At 35.8% G+C, this 20276-nt stretch overlaps 1 pseudogene; it reads right to left on the reverse strand.

Moving 5' to 3' along the window:
* Positions 1–18088: 18088 nt before the first annotated feature.
* LOC129780722 (U4 spliceosomal RNA) lies at positions 18089–18238 on the reverse strand (annotated as a pseudogene).
* Positions 18239–20276: the final 2038 nt, after the last annotated feature.

The raw sequence follows: 20276 nt of genomic DNA on the forward strand, positions 1-20276 counted from the left end.
TTTTTCATGGTTACGTTAAGTAACTTAGAAAAAAGGCGCTATATCGGTTATTTCAAGAGATAGAAAAATTTTGGTCACCCTATTTTTGATAACATAAAAATGAGCGCTCTATCGTATGTAACAACTTTGTCGAAGTCAGTTTTTGTCTAGAGAATAACTGTCGAGCTCTAAATGCTAATTTCCACTTAAATGCATCTCCTGGACCATTGTGCATTAGTGAGTTTTTTTTTCTTTATTTCATCCACACATAACATAGGAGGCATCTCGTCTAGGATCACAGAGGGTGGTTTTTATCATATCTCGTTCCACTTCGATATCTTTTATCTGATATGCACCATCCAACGACTGTTTACCATCCTTCTGTCATCATCACTCGGTAAACACTGGTGGAGTGAACAAACAATACCCGACAACCAAACCAAACGGCCCTTCTCAAGGCCACCAAACATTATCAAAGAGATTAACGATGTAATTCTTCAAACATATCCAACATCAACAGATAGCCTAACGAAATCCTATGTCAACTATGCGGTCGTGTCTCGTACACAACCCTCCTGTGACTTTTTTCTACTGGAAGCGAAGCGGTTTGGAGGTAAACGTTTTGTTTTTGCTCTGATTCACTATATCTGAATATCTGTTTTTTCAGTGACCATTCTATCCTGGATTCCTCGAGTCGAGAAGACGCACCACGCTAGATATGGGGTACAGACTAGGGGGGCGTTGCTGATTAATGGTCAGCTGCATCCCAATAGGAAGTATCCCGTGTCGGGCACAGGTACAGGGCATTGGAGAGAGCAACATCACAATTACGAAAACACTTGTAATACTAACCTCGAGCCAACCGCGAGTAATCGGTTACATATTACTAACATAGTTGTAAGACAAAAATTGTCAAAATATTGGACTCCCGGCCCCGTCAGGCTAACGCCACATGTGCCTTAATAAAATATATATTTTGGAAAAAAACCCCCTCAGAAAGCGGCGTACAGCTGGGATGGAGAAATCTGACTCCGAGGAGATTTGCTAGATTATGTTGTCCATTATAATTGCTTATGTGCAATTTGGAATTCGGAGGTAAGTATTTTGTTTTCATTAAATATAAATTTGAATCCGTCTCCTCGGTCGAGAATCTTTCCATATTTCCGCCAGGGAAAAGATTTTTTTATTTTCTTTTTCAGCTGGCATTAAAAACTAATATAAAATCATTAACATATTTATGTTTCATGTTTTCATCAGGACATGAGAGAAAAAATATGGAGGGAGAGTGCTGCTTTCTAGTATTATCGAATGCCTGCTAATCAGCTGTCACTGTCCCCAAAGGAAGAAAAACAGCGATGTAGCCGAAAACGGAACTATTGTTTGTATTATAAATTACAATGTTATGGTTATTATTATGTAACTGTTATTGTAGAATTACTGCTTTTTAAATGAATATAGTTAAGGTGAAGGTGGAAGCTAGTCACAAATGGCTGCCACAATGGCGCTCATTTCTTTCATCTCCCTCCCTCACCTCTCGCCCGAAAATCAATAATTTTGCGAAACAGTGTAAAGAAAATGATCGTTTTCGCACACTTCCCATCAAGTAATATCAACCAAACTCTAATCGATTACTCACAAGATATTAAATTTTCATCTGCTTTCGCACCGTATAGTGAAGAACGTCGGAAAACTCGAGCAAGTGCTCTGAAAGTTAAATTTTCGTTTTTCAATCTTCTGCAATGGTTTTGTTTGTATTGGTGGAAGCATCGTTATTTTTTCGACACTGATGCCAAACAACATCATCGAAACAGCTATAAAAACCACTCAATAAAATGTTATTCCGGAGTCATAGCGTCCCATGTCATGAAAATCAATAGAATAAAATTGTGTTGATATCAATACAATTATTATTTTTACGTTTAATGGGTCTATAATGTAAGTTTTAGCAACTTTAACATTGGGTAAGAAAATTGTATTGCAGAGCTCGGAACACTGCCACGGCTGCCTATGCTTTCAAAAACAGTAAACGGAAAAGTATTAAATTCAATCTAAATGCCTCGGCCAACGAAGAGAAGGGTTGAGGCTTTCCAACGTGAATATGTGAAAACAATACGATCAACGAAGGAAAATATTAAGGAATTATCAACATCGAGTTACTATGCGGAAGAACTTGTTAATACCAAAAGTGCCCCAATTCGCATGTGTTATAAATTTGCTCATGTTACGCTCGCGTATAATCAGAATCATATGCAAATGCATCTTCTATATATATTTATATTTGCAATTGTTCATCGGAACATATCGTTCATACATTTTACTTTAGTATTGAATTGTTATTTGTTTTTTTTTTTTCAAATGTATTCAAAGACTCGTGTCAATGAAGCGCCACACAGTCTGATAAGTGAATTGATCTATTTACGTATGCTTTGCTCTTCTCTCACAAACACTATTACCCCATTTTTACACGAGGGTTTACCTATACTACTACAATGGCTAGCTTCCACCTTCACCTTAATTGAAAATATTGTCTCAGCCCTGATATTGTACCATTGGTGGACCAATAAATCTGCCATTATTAAACCGACGAATCGCATTTGTTCGACCAATATTGATCCAATATCGGTGTAACAAATCTTAATTTTTGCTTGACATATTTGCCTACCAATTGTTTTTCGTAAAATGTACCAATGATTAGTAGGGTCGAAAATCACTAAAGAATTGGTAACATGTACCAAAAAATTGGTCATATTTACTAAAGATTTCTCTCAGTGTAGATATGTGATGCATTGGAGTACCCCACACCAATGTTGTTTTTTATGTTATATTTGACGTTTAACTGATTTTTAACCAGTCTATAGCCCAGTTAGCGAGCGCCCAGCTAAAAAACAGCCCAGTTAAAGAACGACCAGCCGGTGAACAAGCGCTGTATACCACTGCACAATGGTCCAGAAGATGCATTTAAGTGGAAATTAGCATTTAGAGCTCGACGGTTATTCTCTAGACAAAAACTGTCTTCGACAAAGTTGTTACACATAATAGAGCGCTCGTTTTCATGTTATCACAAATAGGGTGACCATAATTATCGATGAAATAAAAAATCTAACTTTTTTATCTTTATAGATAGAGATAAACATAGTTCGACAATATTGTAGTACCAGTTATTTAAAACATCTTTGTAGAACAAATTTTTTTTTTATATTTTGAAATAACCGATATAGCGCCTTTCTTTTTAGTTGCGTTAGGGTAACCATGAAAAAAACTGTTTTTTGCTCTCTTTCTAATACTAACATTTTGCGATGCAGAACTTATGAATTTCTCAACTTCACTCAAAGTTATTGATATTTCTTTCCAAAAAATACGCTCTCTGCCATTATTTTTCATTCTTTCTGGGGCAAACATAAACAAAGTTTATTGGCGGCATTGGAAAGAACATAGTTCACTTTACATTATGTGTGATTTTCAAAACTATGTTATTTTTTGTGTTTGAGTAAATTAAAATTGAAATCATGAGTTCTTGGGTAAAAAACCATCAACAACTTTGAGTAGGATTAAGATACTGACAAGTTCTGCATCTCAAAATGTTGGTCTTGATCAGTTCTAAAAGTCGTGCGAAGACAGTTTTGATGTATAATTTGAAATATAAAAGTTACCCGTTTTTTCATGGTTACCCTAATGCAATTTAGTTAAAAAAACAACTTTGTGGGGGATATTTATTCTATAGGCAAAAACTGTTTTCGATAAAGTTGTTACATATAATAGAGTGCTCATTTTCATGTTATCAAAAATCAGGTGACTAAATGAATCTAATTTTCTTATCTTTATAGATAGAGATGAACATACTTCGACAATGTTGTAGCCCCAATTATTTTAAACAACTTTGAAGAACAAAGCTTTTGTCTATCTTTTAATACAATCGATTTAGCGCTAGCTTTTATTTTTCAAATTCTACATCAAAACTGTCTTCTGTCTTCACGACTTTTAGAGCTTAGCAAGGCCAACATTTTGCGATGCAGAACTTGTTAATATCTTAATCTTACTCAAAGTTATTGATGGTTTTTTATCCAAAAACTCATCAATGGTCACCCTATTTTTGATAACATGAAATTGAGCGCTCTATCATACAACTAACAACTTTGTCGAAGACAGTTTTTGTCTAGAGAATAACCGTCGAGCTCTAAATGCTAATTTCCACTTAAATGCATCTCCTGGACCATTGTGCATTGTACTTAAAATAGCCAAGTAAATTCGACCTCAACGTTGAAATGTTACCTTATTTCTAAATCATATTTGAACTAGATATATATTTTTTTCACACTGTATATAATGGAGTCCAAAATGTATATAATCGAATCATACATAATCAAGTCCAGTCGCATTTCACATAGGTTTGAACTAGAGGGCGCTATATTTTTTTTATATTTTTCTGGAATGCTGCGGTTTTCTTTACATAATATACACTAAAATATCTTAATAAAATCAATTTTCTGTCGTTTTTGAGATGTGATTTTTCAAAGTTAACCATGATCCAAAAAACGGGTTTTTCAACTTTGAAAAATTATAACTCAAAAACGAAAGGAAACACCTATCTGATTTCTGGATATGTTATGTAAAATAACCTCAGCTTTCAAGAAAAATATTAAAAAATATAGCGCCCTCTATCGATAACCGAGTAAACTATAAAAAAACAAATACAATTAACAATTATTTACTTAAACTAAATTCTTTTTTTTTTTTGCAGGTTAAGTATTTTCTTTAAAGAAGACTAACGCATAGGCTTTAATTTGATATGTAAATCATCTAACTCGGTCCAGGAGTTCAAAAGTTTTGAATTTCTCGGGTGGAAAAAGGGGAAAAAAATGATTTTCGTAACATCGGTGGTTATCTTTGAAAAATCTTAACTCCAAAACGAAAATAAACGCCTCACTTATTTTTGGATATGATATGTAAAAAAAACCTCAGCTCGCTAGCAAAAATATAGATAAATATAGCGCCTTCTAGTCCAAAGCCATATGAACAGCAAAAAACAAATACAATCAACAATTACAAAAACAAAATCCAAAATTTTTGAAACTGTAATTTTTTTTCGAGAAACACTAGTTGACTTCAATTAGATATGTCGATCATCTTAATCGGTCAAGTAGTTAAATTGTTATGAGTTTTTGAAAAAAGGGAAAAGATTGATTTTTGGAACCTCCCTAAAATAAGAATGGGCACCCAAAAAAATAAAAATAAAATACGGTTCTCATGTTTTGCAAAAAGGAATAAAACTACCACTTTTCATGAAAATCTGAGAACAACTTTATCGATTTCGCATGTATTAGGCTGTCAAAAAAGTCCTGCGGTATTTTTTTTTGAATTTTCATTTGTTCATAAAATTAGTTACAATCATCTGTTTTAAGTCAAATATGCGCCGTTTTGTTCGATGACTTGTTCCCAACGAGATGCCAACTTCATAATACCCCTGTTATAGAAGCTCGCTTCCTTATTGACAAAAAACTCGGATAGCCAATTTTCACAGGCCTCTTTTGTGGCTAACTTCTGACTACCTAGCTCGTTCGCCATGGACAAAAACAGGTGGTAGTCAATTGGTGCAAGGTCCGGACTATACGGCGGATGCAAAAGAACCTCCCATCCGAACTCCCGGAGCTTCTGGCGCGTCACCAAAGCAGTGTGTGGCCTGGCGTTGTCCTGATGGAAGACAATGCGGCCTCTGTTTATCAAAGATGGCCTCTTCTTCATGAGTGCTACTTTCAAGCGGTCCAGTTGTTGGCAGTTCAGGTCCGAATTGAGCGTTTGGCCATAGGGAAGCAGCTCATAATAGATTATTCCTTGACAATCCCACCAAACACACAGCATAACCTTCCTGGCCGTTAATGAGGGCTTGGCCACCGTCTGAGCCGCTTCAGCGGGCTTCGACCACGATCGTTTGCGCTTCACGTTGTCGTAAGTGACCCACTTTTCATCGCCAGTCACCATCCGCTTCAGAAACGGGTCGATTTTGTTGCGATTCAACAGCGATTCACATGCGTCGATACGGTCAAAGATGTTTTTTTGCGTCAACGTGTGTGGCACCCATACATGAAAACTGTCTTCGCACGACTTTTAGAATTGATCAAGACCAACATTTTGAGATGCAGAACTTGTCAGTATCTTAATCCTACTCAAAGTTGTTGATGGTTTTTTACCCAAGAACTCATGATTTCAATTTTAATTTACTCAAACACAAAAAATAACATAGTTTTGAAAATCACACATAATGTAAAGTGAACTATGTTCTTTCCAATGCCGCCAATAAACTTTGTTTATGTTTGCCCCAGAAAGATTGAAAAATAATTGCAGAGAGCGTATTTTTTGGGAAGAAATATCAATAACTTTGAGTGAAGTTGAGAAATTCATAAGTTCTGCATCGAAAAAAGTTTGTATTAGAAAGAGAGCAAAAAACAGTTTTTTTTCATGGTTACCCTAACGCAACTAAAAAGAAAGGCGCTATATCGGTTGTTTCAAAATAAAAAAAAAATTGAATCCAAGCTTCTTCAAATGGTTAATAACGGTTTGATGACTTATCCTCTTGGCCGATGCTACGGCTGCTACTATGTCGATCTTTCTCGGCTAATTCAGCGATTTTGTCGCAATTTTCGACGACAGGCCTTCCGGAGCGTGGCGCATCTTCGACGATCTCTACACCAGAACGAAAACGTTGAAACCATTGTTGTGCGGTGGAAATGGAAACTGTATCGGGTCCATAAACTGCACAAATTTTATTGGCAGCTTGAGATGCATTTTTGCCTTTGTCATAGTAGTACTGTAAAATATGTCGGATTTTCTCTTTATTTTGCTCCATATTTGCGATACTATAACTCACGAACGACTTAACCAAACAAAACACTGTCAAGGACTTATAGCGCGCAAAAATACCTTTCCAACAAGCTATAGTATGTAAATGTAGTGGTGTATCCATCTAACACTAGAAACTGATTATATAGTACCTTATCACCATAAAAATACATGGTGAAGTTGAAACTACGAATACTTTCATACTATATTCGTTATTCAAAAAGTGAACTTGAAATATTGATACAAAGTTGCATTATTAACTAACAACATTCAAGATGTTCTTTATTTTTTATATTAAGAGGGTCTGAAAAAAATTCTGGACAATTTTCGCTTAAACGATGATACAATAAAAAAGGAGAAAAAACGCGCATACGCACTGGCCATTTTTTTACATCTTGCTGCACCGTTCTGGTCGCGCATCGAGGCGCCAGACTCAAGTCAAACAGCTGTATTTTTTGCTTTACGTTTAGTACAAGACGTGGTGTTTGAAATTCGTAAATCGAAAGTAGATATTTTTCATGTGGTTTTCTCTAAAATAAGCATCTATGCCGAAGAATCCTAAGAAATTTCCTGCACTGAAGCTTTTCAATGAACCTTTTGTTGATTTTTATATTAATTTTACCAGTAAATAAAAAATAATTGCTCATGAAACATCCCTTATATTTATTTTTCTGTTTTAACACAGTTTGGTCAATTTAAATTGACCCAAATTACGGATTTTAAACTGTATTTTTATTTAAAACAAAATATTTCGTACAAGTGTCTCTTTGTTTCTTTCTTAAGTTTTCATCAGCGCTCCTCTTAAGGTGATTTTTTGAATTAAGCTATTGTTAACCCATTCTGGCCAGGGATCATAGGATCAGCTTTTAAGAAGATACAATATTTCTAGAGAGCACTCCCGAGGAGTTATAAGTTTTTCTGTATTTTGTTTTTTTTTCCGGCCACTGTGCTTCCTAGCAGTGATATTGTGAACTAAGATTTGGTCACTCCGTTTTATCCAGGGATCATAATATCAACTTTTCAGAAGACACCATGTTTCGAAAACGCATTTCTGAGGAATTATCAATTTTACCACTGTACACCCTGGCGGCAAAATTGTGAATTAAACTTTTGTCATCCCGATATGATCAGAGATCATCGGATCGGATATTATAACTCTTCAACAATGTTTTCTACTGGTCGGTAGAGTTCATGACTGTAGAAAAAGGAGACAACAGAGGACAAATCATAAGTATATTTTTCGAGACACTTTAAAAAATTGAGGTCCTATACCAACCATAGAGTTTTCACAACGAATCTATTGACGAATTTACGCAAAGCTGAATCAGCTCATGTGACATCTACATTAGAGCTCAGAACCACAAAAGTGAGGGTGTATGTTTATTTTACGCACTGAAAAGCAAGATTCGGTGGTGATTATTTATTTTATTTCAATTTAGATTCATTTCAGCCATTGAATGTCGTCAGTATATGGTAAGAAAGTTGGAGTTTTGTATATTTACGATGGTTTCAACGCGCGATTTGACCAAAGTCATAGATAATTTTTGAAAATTTTAAGTTTGCCAATGCATACCGGTTATTGATACTATGGATAATGGCGATGAAATCGATATCATATCAAATTGGCTGATATCATTGATTATGTAGGGGCCGATACGAGAAGGATTTGCAGTATTTTTGGCGCAAAACACCCTATTCGTCGTTTACTTAGTTGAAAAAAATTAAAGTTACAATACTTGTAACAAACCATTCCTCGTAATATACATAGCACATTGTAAAATGATGATTTTCTAACCTTTTCAGCGTGGAAAGAATACATGAAACCGGGAAATTTGAAGATAAATTCAGATTTTTCTAGAAAATTGAAACGAATTTCATACCAAAAAAACAAAACATCCTCATTTTACTCGCTGCGCCATCTGGTTGTAAATCCAACGTAAATTCGTCAATTCCATACCAAAAAAAAAAAAACAAAACATCATCATTTTACTCGCTGCGCCATCTGGTTGCAATTCTAACGTAAATTCGTCAATCGTCTCACTCAAGCTTTCCTGTACACGTCAAAGTTATCAGAATTAAAATACGTCACCCACTGAATGAAAAATAACAGTCTATGAGTAGGGAAAGGGAAGGAATAATCGAGGGTGAGGGCACAAAGTCAGATGAAGGGCACTTCATTGGGGTGCGCCGAAGCTGTGAGTCATGAGAATTTAATGGAGTATTCTTGTGTAAAGGCATGATTTCTGGATGTTTTTTGAGCTATGAACAAATAAAACAAATAAAACAAATAATATATAAGTTAACGCAAGCAACATAATTTTTTCCCACAGCAACAGAACCGATCACTGTGGAACAGTTTATCTGTAGCATCAATTTGCGAACACAAGCGAAACAACAATTTAGGACACCAACGTAAAACATCGATTCGGACTCTGTACCTGACGCGACAACGGACTGGATAGAATGTGCAGCGTAAGGGCTTTAGGTAAATGGCTAGGCTTCATGATGTAAAATTGATAATAATAAAGTCAGTCTAACTTGTACTCTCTGTGAAACCGGTCTTTCCTTTTTAAAAACTCTTCGATATCCTCATGTAACATAATTTATATCCTCTATTTTACTTTTTGTTTATTAATCTTTTAAGAAAACAAACATAATTCAACGAGAAAAAATAAATTCAAAATTAAATTCAAGTGTGGAGGACCCAAAAAACAGTGTCCTGGCGTACACGATTTCAGACCTTTGGTAAATATGAGAAATTTGAAAAATGCTCCTAGAGATATATTCCTGTGCAAGCTTCCAAAATATGAAGAAAATTTCGATTTTCTAAGCTAGAATACTTTCTTAATAAGGAATCTTGGTGGTTTATACTATTTTTATAAACAATATGCGCTGAAACGAAGCATAAATTCACAAAAAAAAATCAATTCAGATAAATGAGAGAGTTTCCGTACCTCGTATTTTGAGTATGAAAGTCTTTCGAATGAACTAACTTTATCAGTTTATTTGAGAAATTCGAAAGGATCACGTAAACAATTATGCGCGATACACGCAAATAGACGAAACCCTACAAATGGTTTAATTTTTGATTACCACCGTACCCAAATATCTCGGTGAGAAAAGTTCAAATTAGTCAACAAATAAACGGTTTGAAAATGAGTTCTACTCCTCGTCACCTCGTCAACTGCAGAGCAACTTCGATGAAGAACTTTTCTCCCTTCCCTCCCGTTGGCGTCGGTGATCCTTCTTTTTTGTTACTCATTTTCCGACGGAAATGAGAAAAATAAACAGTAAGCTGTTAGGCAGCCTCAATTTCATGGCCGCTAGAGTCACCACCGGCCACATCCCCCTCACGGCACCAAATCTGAGAAAAAAATTGTCGGAGTTAACTGTTGATCCCATTAAGCGTGTTTTTGTTTCACTTCGGACTTATCGGATTACTTCTGCTTTGATGGCTTTCGCACAGGCCGGCCCCCGTGCCGCCAAATCTGCGAGCGGGAAGTAAGTCAAGGATCAACGCCGTGAGAAGAGGAGGAGGAGGCTTGAAAGCAGCTCACCCGGAATGGGGACAAAATTTGTCCTTACATCATCGATGAGGCGTGAATCGGCGGGGCGTCAACGGTAAACTTTTTCCATCGTCTCATCGAGACGCCAAGGGGGGGACATGATTTATGTGCGATTTGTGTTCGAAATAATAACTCTGCGTGTGATAGCTTTCACTCACGTTCATGTTTGTGATTCGCGACTGTAATTTATTGGCAATTAAAATAAATTTTTAATTTTCCGCTTTGTTGGCTTACAAATCTCTAATAATGATTGCACTTTCGGGGTCAACTTCGGGAAAAACGGGGAATGCATTTTAGTTATGAATTTTACATGTGACAGCAGCCTACAGAGTTCTACAGTCACCTGGATGTGTGAATTTACGTGAGGCAGACAGCGCGGGATATAACGACACGAGTAGATGAAAAACACGTGCAAAATATTCATCTAGCGGAAAATATGAATTATAGAGCTGAAGTTTTCGAATGTATCATGTGTGCACCCGTTTGTGCACTTGGTCGCTCCGTATCCGTGTGGATGCCGTTTGTACTCGGATGTAATTGATGGTGGAATGGCACCACGGCATGACGGTGTAATCCAATTCAAATTAACTTCGAAATTAGTTTACTCCGTCTGGGCAAGGTTACCGGGGGTGCAGTCCCCATTTCGATTAGCCCAGCTATCGTAGACGCTTATTTGTTCTAATTCGATGCCCAAAAAAGCAATTTGCTGGCTGAAGTACTGGAAATCGCTGAAAGTACTCTACTCAAAGTGGTATTTTCCATCATGACTTGATGTATTTAATAGAATGGAATGTTTTAGATTTTTATCAGACAATAAACAATCCGCGAAAGTGAGGGACTTCATAAACCCACTTACTGATATCACCAAATGCGATTACCAACAACTGATCGTGAACGTTGAATAAAGAATAGCTACTCAGAACACGTTGTAAAGCGACAGGAAAGGTCCACGCTGAAAGTTTAGCATGAACGGATTGAACTCAAGAATAAATTGACTCAATCTGAGAAGTTCGTATCAAGCCAGCAGCAGTTTTCCACCTGCAAACACTCGTCAACTGCCGACAGCAACGAGTTAATCAAATATCGAACCTCGTGATGGATACGGGAGTGGTCCGGAGAAAAATTGCTTGGGAAGGTTTGATGATGGGGTTGCACAGTGAGAGTTTGTTTCGTTTTTACGAAAATGGTTTTTCATGTCAACTGAATGCTCGACAAAATGACAATGTGAAGATTTTTTCTGGCCACTTTCCAAATGTCGTTAGTTAGAGTTAGAGATACTTACGACATACGTGCTTGTTGGATACCTGGCCCAGTTCGATAACTCAAAATTTTCCAGGCACCCAACACTGCTTGGGGAAATTCCTTTCCCCACCAGAACAATTTCCTTGCCGCCAGCGAAACAACATAAGGCCAATTGTATCGAATACACTATCGACGGCAAACACTATTGAATAAAACGACCAGCACAAACAATGGCACAGTTTCCTTCCGAATTTAAACACAGTGGTGGGACTAACTACACTATATTCTACTTAACTTCATCAACGTAAATATCCCCCCTTGCTTCGCAAGTGGTAAATTATCCCCCCTTGCTTCGCAAGTGGTTCGCAAGTGGAATGTTCAGTTAGTCGCGAACAGTGCTTCCATTAATTTTTCAACAAAAATTTAAACTAGAAATCTTCTTGATTTTTTTCATTGTTCACTCTTCTAAATCTAATCTTTGATCTGTTTAGTGTTTATGATTTTGTGCGCAAACCTGAATCTAGTATTTTTTTTTCCACACTAGTACTCTAAACCAACGCGGCAATGGCAGGATCTCCACTATATTGGACTGTTACTGTATTCCAACTGTATTTTGTAGTCATTGACCTTTAACACTAAAACTACCGACAGTTGTTATATACCTATTTCTACCAAACCGGTCAGTTTGACCGGTGTGATGTTTAGTTGTCAAAATATAAAAATTTGAAAAAAGTTTTACAGAAAATAAAATGTAATTAACTGTAATATTGCAAGTAGATGACAAATAATAAAATATAGCAATTAAATTTGTATTTTTATTTAGATATACACTCGACAAAAAACATTAGAGGAACCGAGTACGAAGTCGAAAATTTTAGGTGGTGGTTCCTGAAATGCTGTAACTTCGTGGAAAATCAACACATGAAGATGAGATATATCTCCTTTTGAAGCATCAGCAATCAAATTTTTGGATCATGTTACGAACATTTTTTTTTTATCAGGGTGTGTGTAGATGTAGCGGACAAAAACATCGGGAAGAAAAAAAACGATTTCTTGCTGTTTTTTCAATCTTTTTGCAGACTAACATAATTTTTTGTCAACCAACTCAATACCAAATCCAATTAACCTTATCAAACAGTCTTCATTTGATTGTTATTGGGTTCCTGTAAGACCTTTCAGTGATATTTATGTTTGAATAATAAATTACTCCTTCGTATTTCATGATGAATAAGATCTATATAAAACTAACTTAATATTTTCTCTGAATGGTACTCAACTAATCGGATGAGTTTGAATGCCGACAAATGTTCTGCCATTTCATTTGCTCGTAAACGCTCCCCACCACACTATCACACTACCAAAACGGTATACTACAAGTAGAGGCCATTCAACGCAAGTTTATCCGCTTTGCTCTCAAACGTTTGCCTTGGAACGATCTTTTCAATCTCCCACGATATGGGGATCGTTGCCAGTTAATCGATCTGGATCTTCTTTCGAATCGAAGAAATGTTGCCAAGGCTTGCTTTGTGTCTGATATGTTGCAATCCCACATCGACTGCTCGGCTTTGTGAAACGGGTTCAATTTTGATATGCGTCGTCGTACCCTTCGTTCGCACGATTTCCTTCGAATTCCGACATTCCGCACAAACTACGGCCACAATGAACCAATTAGTAGTATATATCGTGTATTTAAACGTTGTTATTGTGTTTTTGATTTCCATTTGTCCCGCTCTGCCAATAAAAGTAGGTTTCGGAGCACTTCACCGTTAGTTTAGTTTACCCTATTTTATTGTGTCCCATTAGTTTAGTCTAGGTTTACCATTAAGTAGAATAAGATATTTGGTGTTAAACGTAAGTACAGTATGTGTCATTAGGATTATTTAAATCTGTTGATGCCAGAAATTTATATATAATTCACTGCTTCGACGAAAAAAAACATTTGAATTTTTAGCATCGATGATAAAAAAGTATCAAAAACACTCCCAGCCAGTATAGAAAATCTCCTGTCATTTTGCAACTATTGCAATAAATTTTAATGTTAGTAGGTAAATTTTTAGCATCGTATATCCCCTTAACTCCTGCGAATGTTTCATATTGATACATTACGCCGTTTTTCCTAGCCGATCGATCAAGGTTTGGAAAAATTTAGAGAAAGGCTTCATCGCTCACTGTACCAAAATCACAAAATACAATGCGTACTCTCGAAATGAACGATTTGTTACATTCGTTTTCATGCGTTTGTGTGTATGACAATGGCAAGGAGTGATGATACTCACACATATGCATATGTATTTTTACATATACACACACTCCTCACCCTCCAATTATTGTTTTGAAAATGCTGTTTATTTGTGTCCTTCCTGGAGGACTATAACGTTTTTGTGCAGATAGTTCTATCAGCAAAAATGTCAGCTTGTCGACGGTCATTCTCATCTGACGATGACAACAGTATCAAAATTCTTCAAGGTCTACGTACATTGATTCTCTCCCTATGGAAAAAAAACAAATTTTTCTCTGATCGACCATCTGAAATATATACTGGCCATATTTCAGGATTCAATTTCAAAAATACCCTGAACGATATCGGAAATGTCTTCTCTTGAGTCTGTTACGTCCCATTAAACTCTGAATGTGTTCGTGAGTCCCGGCATCATTGAGGGTAAGTTTTATAACTAGATACAAATATATATTTAGAATATTGTTATTATTTCCTCTCAATATAACAAAAATATTCACAATTTACTTACACTGCAAACTACAATAACTGTAAATTAAAAAAAATCAACGCAATTGTCCACAATATCGTAAGTATTTTAACTGTACTAATTTTAACCTTACCTATTTCTACCGTATATAACAACTGTCAATAAGAAAATAAAATTGCATCACCATATATTACAAAATACAAAGTTTTGTGATTTGAAAGCACTAATTGTTCCGGAAACATTGATTGGCTGACATAGTAGTGGCAGATTGGCGTAGTTTCTAAGCAGTTTTGGTATTAGAAACATTGAAAATCACAATCGGTCATTTTGACCGGTTGGTATATATAGGTATACCGCATATGTATATCAGAAAAATGGGAACTGAGAGATCCAAATAATTTATAATATTGATCAACACATGAATGTAGAAAAAGTCATAATATGATTAAAAAATATAGAAAAAAAATTCGATACGAAATCTTGCGAACAAATGATACAACCGGTCATTTTGACCGGCTGATAGTTCTAATGTTATACAATAAGAAATCAGGTTCGATTGTTTACAAAATCATACAATTAGTGCGCACATAATCATGCCTGACCTTTTTTTACCGTAGCGCTCTTTATGTGTCCTGAAAGTCGAGTAATGGTCACTGATATCTAAAACAACTGAAAAAAGTTATAGAAGATCTATGAGAACAAGAATTATGAATTATGTAAGCTCAACTATTGGTCTTCCATATACTTTTGTTTAAAAATATCGGTAATCGATCTTTGGAAGGGATTGTTTTTGTCGCTAAGCTGACCCAACTGTCCATTGGTATTGATGTAGAGTTTGAATGTCGAATGTACAAATTATGTATTACAAATGAATTTTTTTGTGGCGACTGGCTGAACATGTTACAGAAGGCTTAGAATGATTCGATTTTCTCAAAAAAATGCATTTGAGCGTATTCTGAAGCTTTTCGGCCATCAATTCCGTTTCCAGTCGACATCAATAAGTTGAAGGAAATGGTGACTAAAATCACCACTGAAGTTTCTGTTTCTGGCGAATCCAGTCGTGACGTCTTACACGATTAATTTGGGGAAAAAGTTCGAGAAGTTCTGAACGACCCAAATTTTATTCAAGAACTCTATCGCGTAAACGAGCTAAATACATGCTACATTGGGTTGATTCCTGCCTCAATTTCATATTTTTTTTATTTATCAATTCGTTTGTTTTTACAAGCCTAATTACATAAGTTTGAAGGAGGCAAACTCTCAAATGTGTTTTAACTAATTTTTGATTTAACCACAATTTTACTTCATCCTATGAATAGGATACAAAACCGTTTACAGGCACACCTTTTTTGTGCGGGGGATAGGGACCTCACAAAAAAAATCGTGCAAAACTGCACCAGTAGCTTTAAAAAATCGTGTTCGGTACACATTTGGAAAAAAAACTTTTTTTGTGCGGTAGATAGGGACCGCATAAAAAAAGTTTCCCCCAAGAAAATAACTCAAATCCACGCCGTTCACCGTTCAATTTCCTTTTGTTTTCCTGTTTTGCGATGGGACAGTTTGCGCATGGCTGTTTTGTGCTTTTAGTTGCATGTCGAAACGTGTTGCTGTTAGAAATCATGTCATGCATAAACTTAGAAAAACTTAGAGCATTTGATGGGAGGAGGGGAATGATTTCAGAAGTGGATACTTGAGACGCAAATATGCTTTTTTCGCACTGGAATGCATTTAAACCATTGAATAAAACTAAATGGACGACAACTTCGTCAAATACGCTTCTTTTCATTTACCGCACAAAAAATAATCGCACAAAAAAACCGCACAAAAACAGGGTTTACTGTACTAGTGATCGTCTCAAGTTCAGTAGTGACAAAATTTCCTCAGGAAGAGGACGGGATTTAAGGAGATTGTGTCAATTCTTATATCGTAATGTAACGAAATCCGGACACTTAAATGCTTACGATAATAACTTCAAATACTAAAAAATATTCACATATCTTAGATAAAAAAAACATTCCTATAGAATTAGAAGACACTCATGTAAATTATTAATAGGGTGGCAGCGAAAATGGTTATGTCAAATTTCAAAAACTAACCACGTACATTTTGTTTATTGGCCCAAAAAAATGACCTATGCTAAGTTTCAGCTCAATCGGATTTGATTTAGGGGTGCCTCAAAGTGCTAAAAATTTTGATTTTTTTATCCTCGAAAATCTTCCAAGGGGGGAGATTTGGAAAATCGATTTTTTTTTCGATGCCAAATGACTTAAAAATGCATGAAACGTCGAGATCTGGTGTCATCTAGGAAAAAAAATTGGCCTAAAATCGACCTTTTGGGACTTAGACTGAGAGGCAATGAAGATATGGAAAAAAATATTATCGAATTTAAAGAACCTACCTTGTACATTTTTTTTATTGGCCCAAAAAATTATCGACCGTTTGGAATCCCTAAATCACGTCCGATTAATTTGTGCAAAGAAATTAATCGGACATGATTTAGGAATTCCAAAAAGGTCGATTTTCGGCCAAAATGTTTTTTTCGAGATGACACCACACCAAAACTAGCGTTGGCAGAAAACATTGCATCTTTGGCAGAAATGATGCCATTTAGTGTGCTGGAGAGTCAAATGCGCAAATAATGAGCTGTTTTAAAAGCTTAAAAATGGTTTGTATGTATGCGAGCAGACATCTCTTTAATTTTTCTTTTCTCATTTCATTTGGGATTGCGCCAAAAAAAAAAAGCCCATACGTCGTCAATGGGGATAGAACCAAGGCCGGCTGGGATGCAAGATGCAAAGCAATTTTACACGACCACGCTATCCACATGGCTAATGATGCATCGGCAGTTGTTCAGCAAATACGTGATAATATTGCACCTGATTATAAAATTAGGTTGGGAAGAGTTTTCTAAGAATAAAAAAGGAGCGCATGAAGGAGAACAATATCTATCTCGGTCTCGGCCGTGTATGTGGCAAAGTATCTTCTTCTTCTTCAATAGCACTAACGTTCCTAGAGGAACTTCGCCGTCTCAACGTCATTTGCGTCATTTTTATTAATACTTAGTTGAGATTTCTATGCCAAATAACACGCCTTGCAATGCATTCTGAGTGGCAAGCTCTAGAATACGCGTGATCACAGTGCAAAAGTCGGAGGAAATTTCTTTGACGAAAAATTCCCCCGACCAGAACGGGAATCGAACCCGAACACCCGGCATGTTAGTAATGACGCTAACCACTCGGCCACGGGAGCACAATGTGGCAAAGTATGCGGAAAGCTTATTTGTCTTTTGTTTCGCTCGCTCGTATTAATCTTACATTGCGTGCCATGTATATTATACGAATGCTTAACAGTATTTGTGAGTCACGACATTTTCTGTTATGTTATGTCTCATTTAATGTCATAAATCGGGATGACATAACATAAATCATAAATCATAAAATCAATTTTGGGTGCAGATCTCGACGTTTCATTCATTTTTAAGTCAGTTGGCATCGGAAAAAAAATATATATTTCCAAATTTCCTTTACTCCCCCCTTGGAACATTTTCGATATATATGTTCAAAATTTGAAAATTTCTTCATTGTGCCATGATTTTAAATCAGGACATTTTTTTTAAATCATGATTTGAATTCCGGGCACTTTTGCTTTTAATTCCAAACACATTTTGTCAGCAGCATCCCTCTCAAAAAAATTAATTATTGTTTGCTGTAAAACTTATTATCAGATGCATTTTTTGTACATAAAATGAACGCATACAGATGGGATGCACATCTTTTCAAAGCTTAAACGTTCAAGTTTTGGAATATTTTACGAACAAATTTTCATCTTCATGTGTGTAGATTAGTTTTCAACTAGCAGTAATCGCATCTCGGTAAAACCTTATTGGTTACGGTATCGCCACTGTGCAAAGTTAAAGGTGTTTGTAGATTTAGTGAACAAAAATATCGGGGAGAAATATAAAATCGATTTCTTTCTGTATTTTTTTTTTGAAATATTTTATGGACTAGCACAATTTTTTGCCAACTAATTCAATAGCGAAGTTTATCAACCAGCTTCCATATTATTTGTTGTTGTGTATTGTGTATAACTTTCTCCTTTGTCTTTGTCAAAGTTATGATTAATTGTTCAATAAATAATGATCCCACCGCAAATCGTAAAGCTATATTGAAAAAATTTTTGAAATCGATGTAATAAATTTTATTACTCTTTTTTCGTCAATGTGACAAATTACCCTTATACTGGATTTAATGGAGTTATCAAAATTGCCTTTCGAATTGCAATGTAATCATTATTTATTAAAAAATCAATCATGAAAGACGACGGTAATTTTTCCATTCGAATAACAATATTTCTGGTTGATAAGGATTTGTAAATTGAATCTGCAATTGAATTAGTTTGCATAAAAAATTTGGTAGTCCACAAAATCTTTGAAGCCACAGAAATAAATCGATTTTTTTCTTCCCGATATTTTTGTCCACTGTTTTTACACACACCAAGATCAAAATTGTTCGTAAGATATTCCGATACTTGAAAGCAGGAGATGCCAACCTTCCTTATTTTTCAAAATTGCCCAGACTTTTTGGAACGTGTCCCGATGTCCTGACAAACACTCAATTTTCCCTGATTTTTATGAAATAATTCTGATCTTACCTGATTTTTAAACTATTCCCATATCGCAATCAAATTAATCCGTAACAAATGTACTGGGACCCCATCCACAGTTTTCCATGGTGGAAATGAGAACTGTCATAATAGCCTACATGAAAAAGCTTGCCGGCCCGCCCTTGCGTAATGCTTATTCTTTCATTCGTTCACTAGCTGACCGGCACCCAAATTTCATGTTTCGTTATCAGGAGGAAGAGTGTCAACCAACCAAATTTCGTTTCATTTGCTTGATTGATTCTCGAGCAATGCAGAAATTTATGTTTCATTTGTATGGCAGCTCCCCTTAGAGAGGGGGGTGGAGTGTCTCGCCACCATAGAAATATTTATTGCACCCTAAAACCTCCATATGCCTAATTTGGTTTCATTTGCTCCTTGCCACCATAGAATCATTTATTGCACCCTAAAACCTCCACATACCAAATTTCGTTCCATTTGCTTGATTAGTTCTCGAGTAATGTAGAAATTTGTGTTTCACACCCGCAGAGAGGGGGAGGGGGGTGGAGTGTCAAACCACCATAGAAACATTTATAGCACCCTACAACTTCCATATGCCTGATTTGATTTCACTTTCTTGATTAATTCTCGAGTAATGCAGAAATTTGTGTTTCATTTGTATGGCAGACCCCCCTAAGAAAGGGGGGAGGAGTATATATAGAATCATTTATTGCACCTTCACATGCCAAATTTCGTTTCATTTGCTTGATTAATTCTCGAGCAATGCAGAAATTTATGTTTCAAGGTACAGTGTCGGCGTTTATTAACGTTTGAAGTTAACGCGAAAGAAATATACTCCATAAGATTAGCATGGCTCATTTACAACAATTTAGTGAAATGTGAAATGAACCACCATTAACTAACCCCAGAGCCGGTCTTCGCCCGAAGAAAGTCATACTGTGCTGTCTATAGTGGGATTGGAAAAATTATTTATTTCTAATGAAAATATCGATATGTAAGTTTTTAACATTAAATTTAAGTTTTAAATAAGATTCTTAAACGGTATGTTTAAAATGTTTTTCCCCGAATGGTTCAATCATTCCCAAGAACTTTTCCGTACATATAATTTTTATCAGTCATATTAATTTCGAGTTACGATTTTTTGAAAAAATCAATGTTTCTGCACAAGACAAACAAAAAACATACACACAAACAGTTGTAATTAAAATTGGACCTATGATGATGAAAATTGTGATAGTTTAGTTTATTATATTCATAGTTTATTTTATTCACAGTAAACCACTGTGTTATAAAACTTCATAACGTCGTAATAACTTGTCCAAATGAATAC

This window comes from Toxorhynchites rutilus, chromosome 3 (assembly GCF_029784135.1).
Source record: "Toxorhynchites rutilus septentrionalis strain SRP chromosome 3, ASM2978413v1, whole genome shotgun sequence".
NCBI lineage: Eukaryota > Metazoa > Arthropoda > Insecta > Diptera > Culicidae > Toxorhynchites > Toxorhynchites rutilus.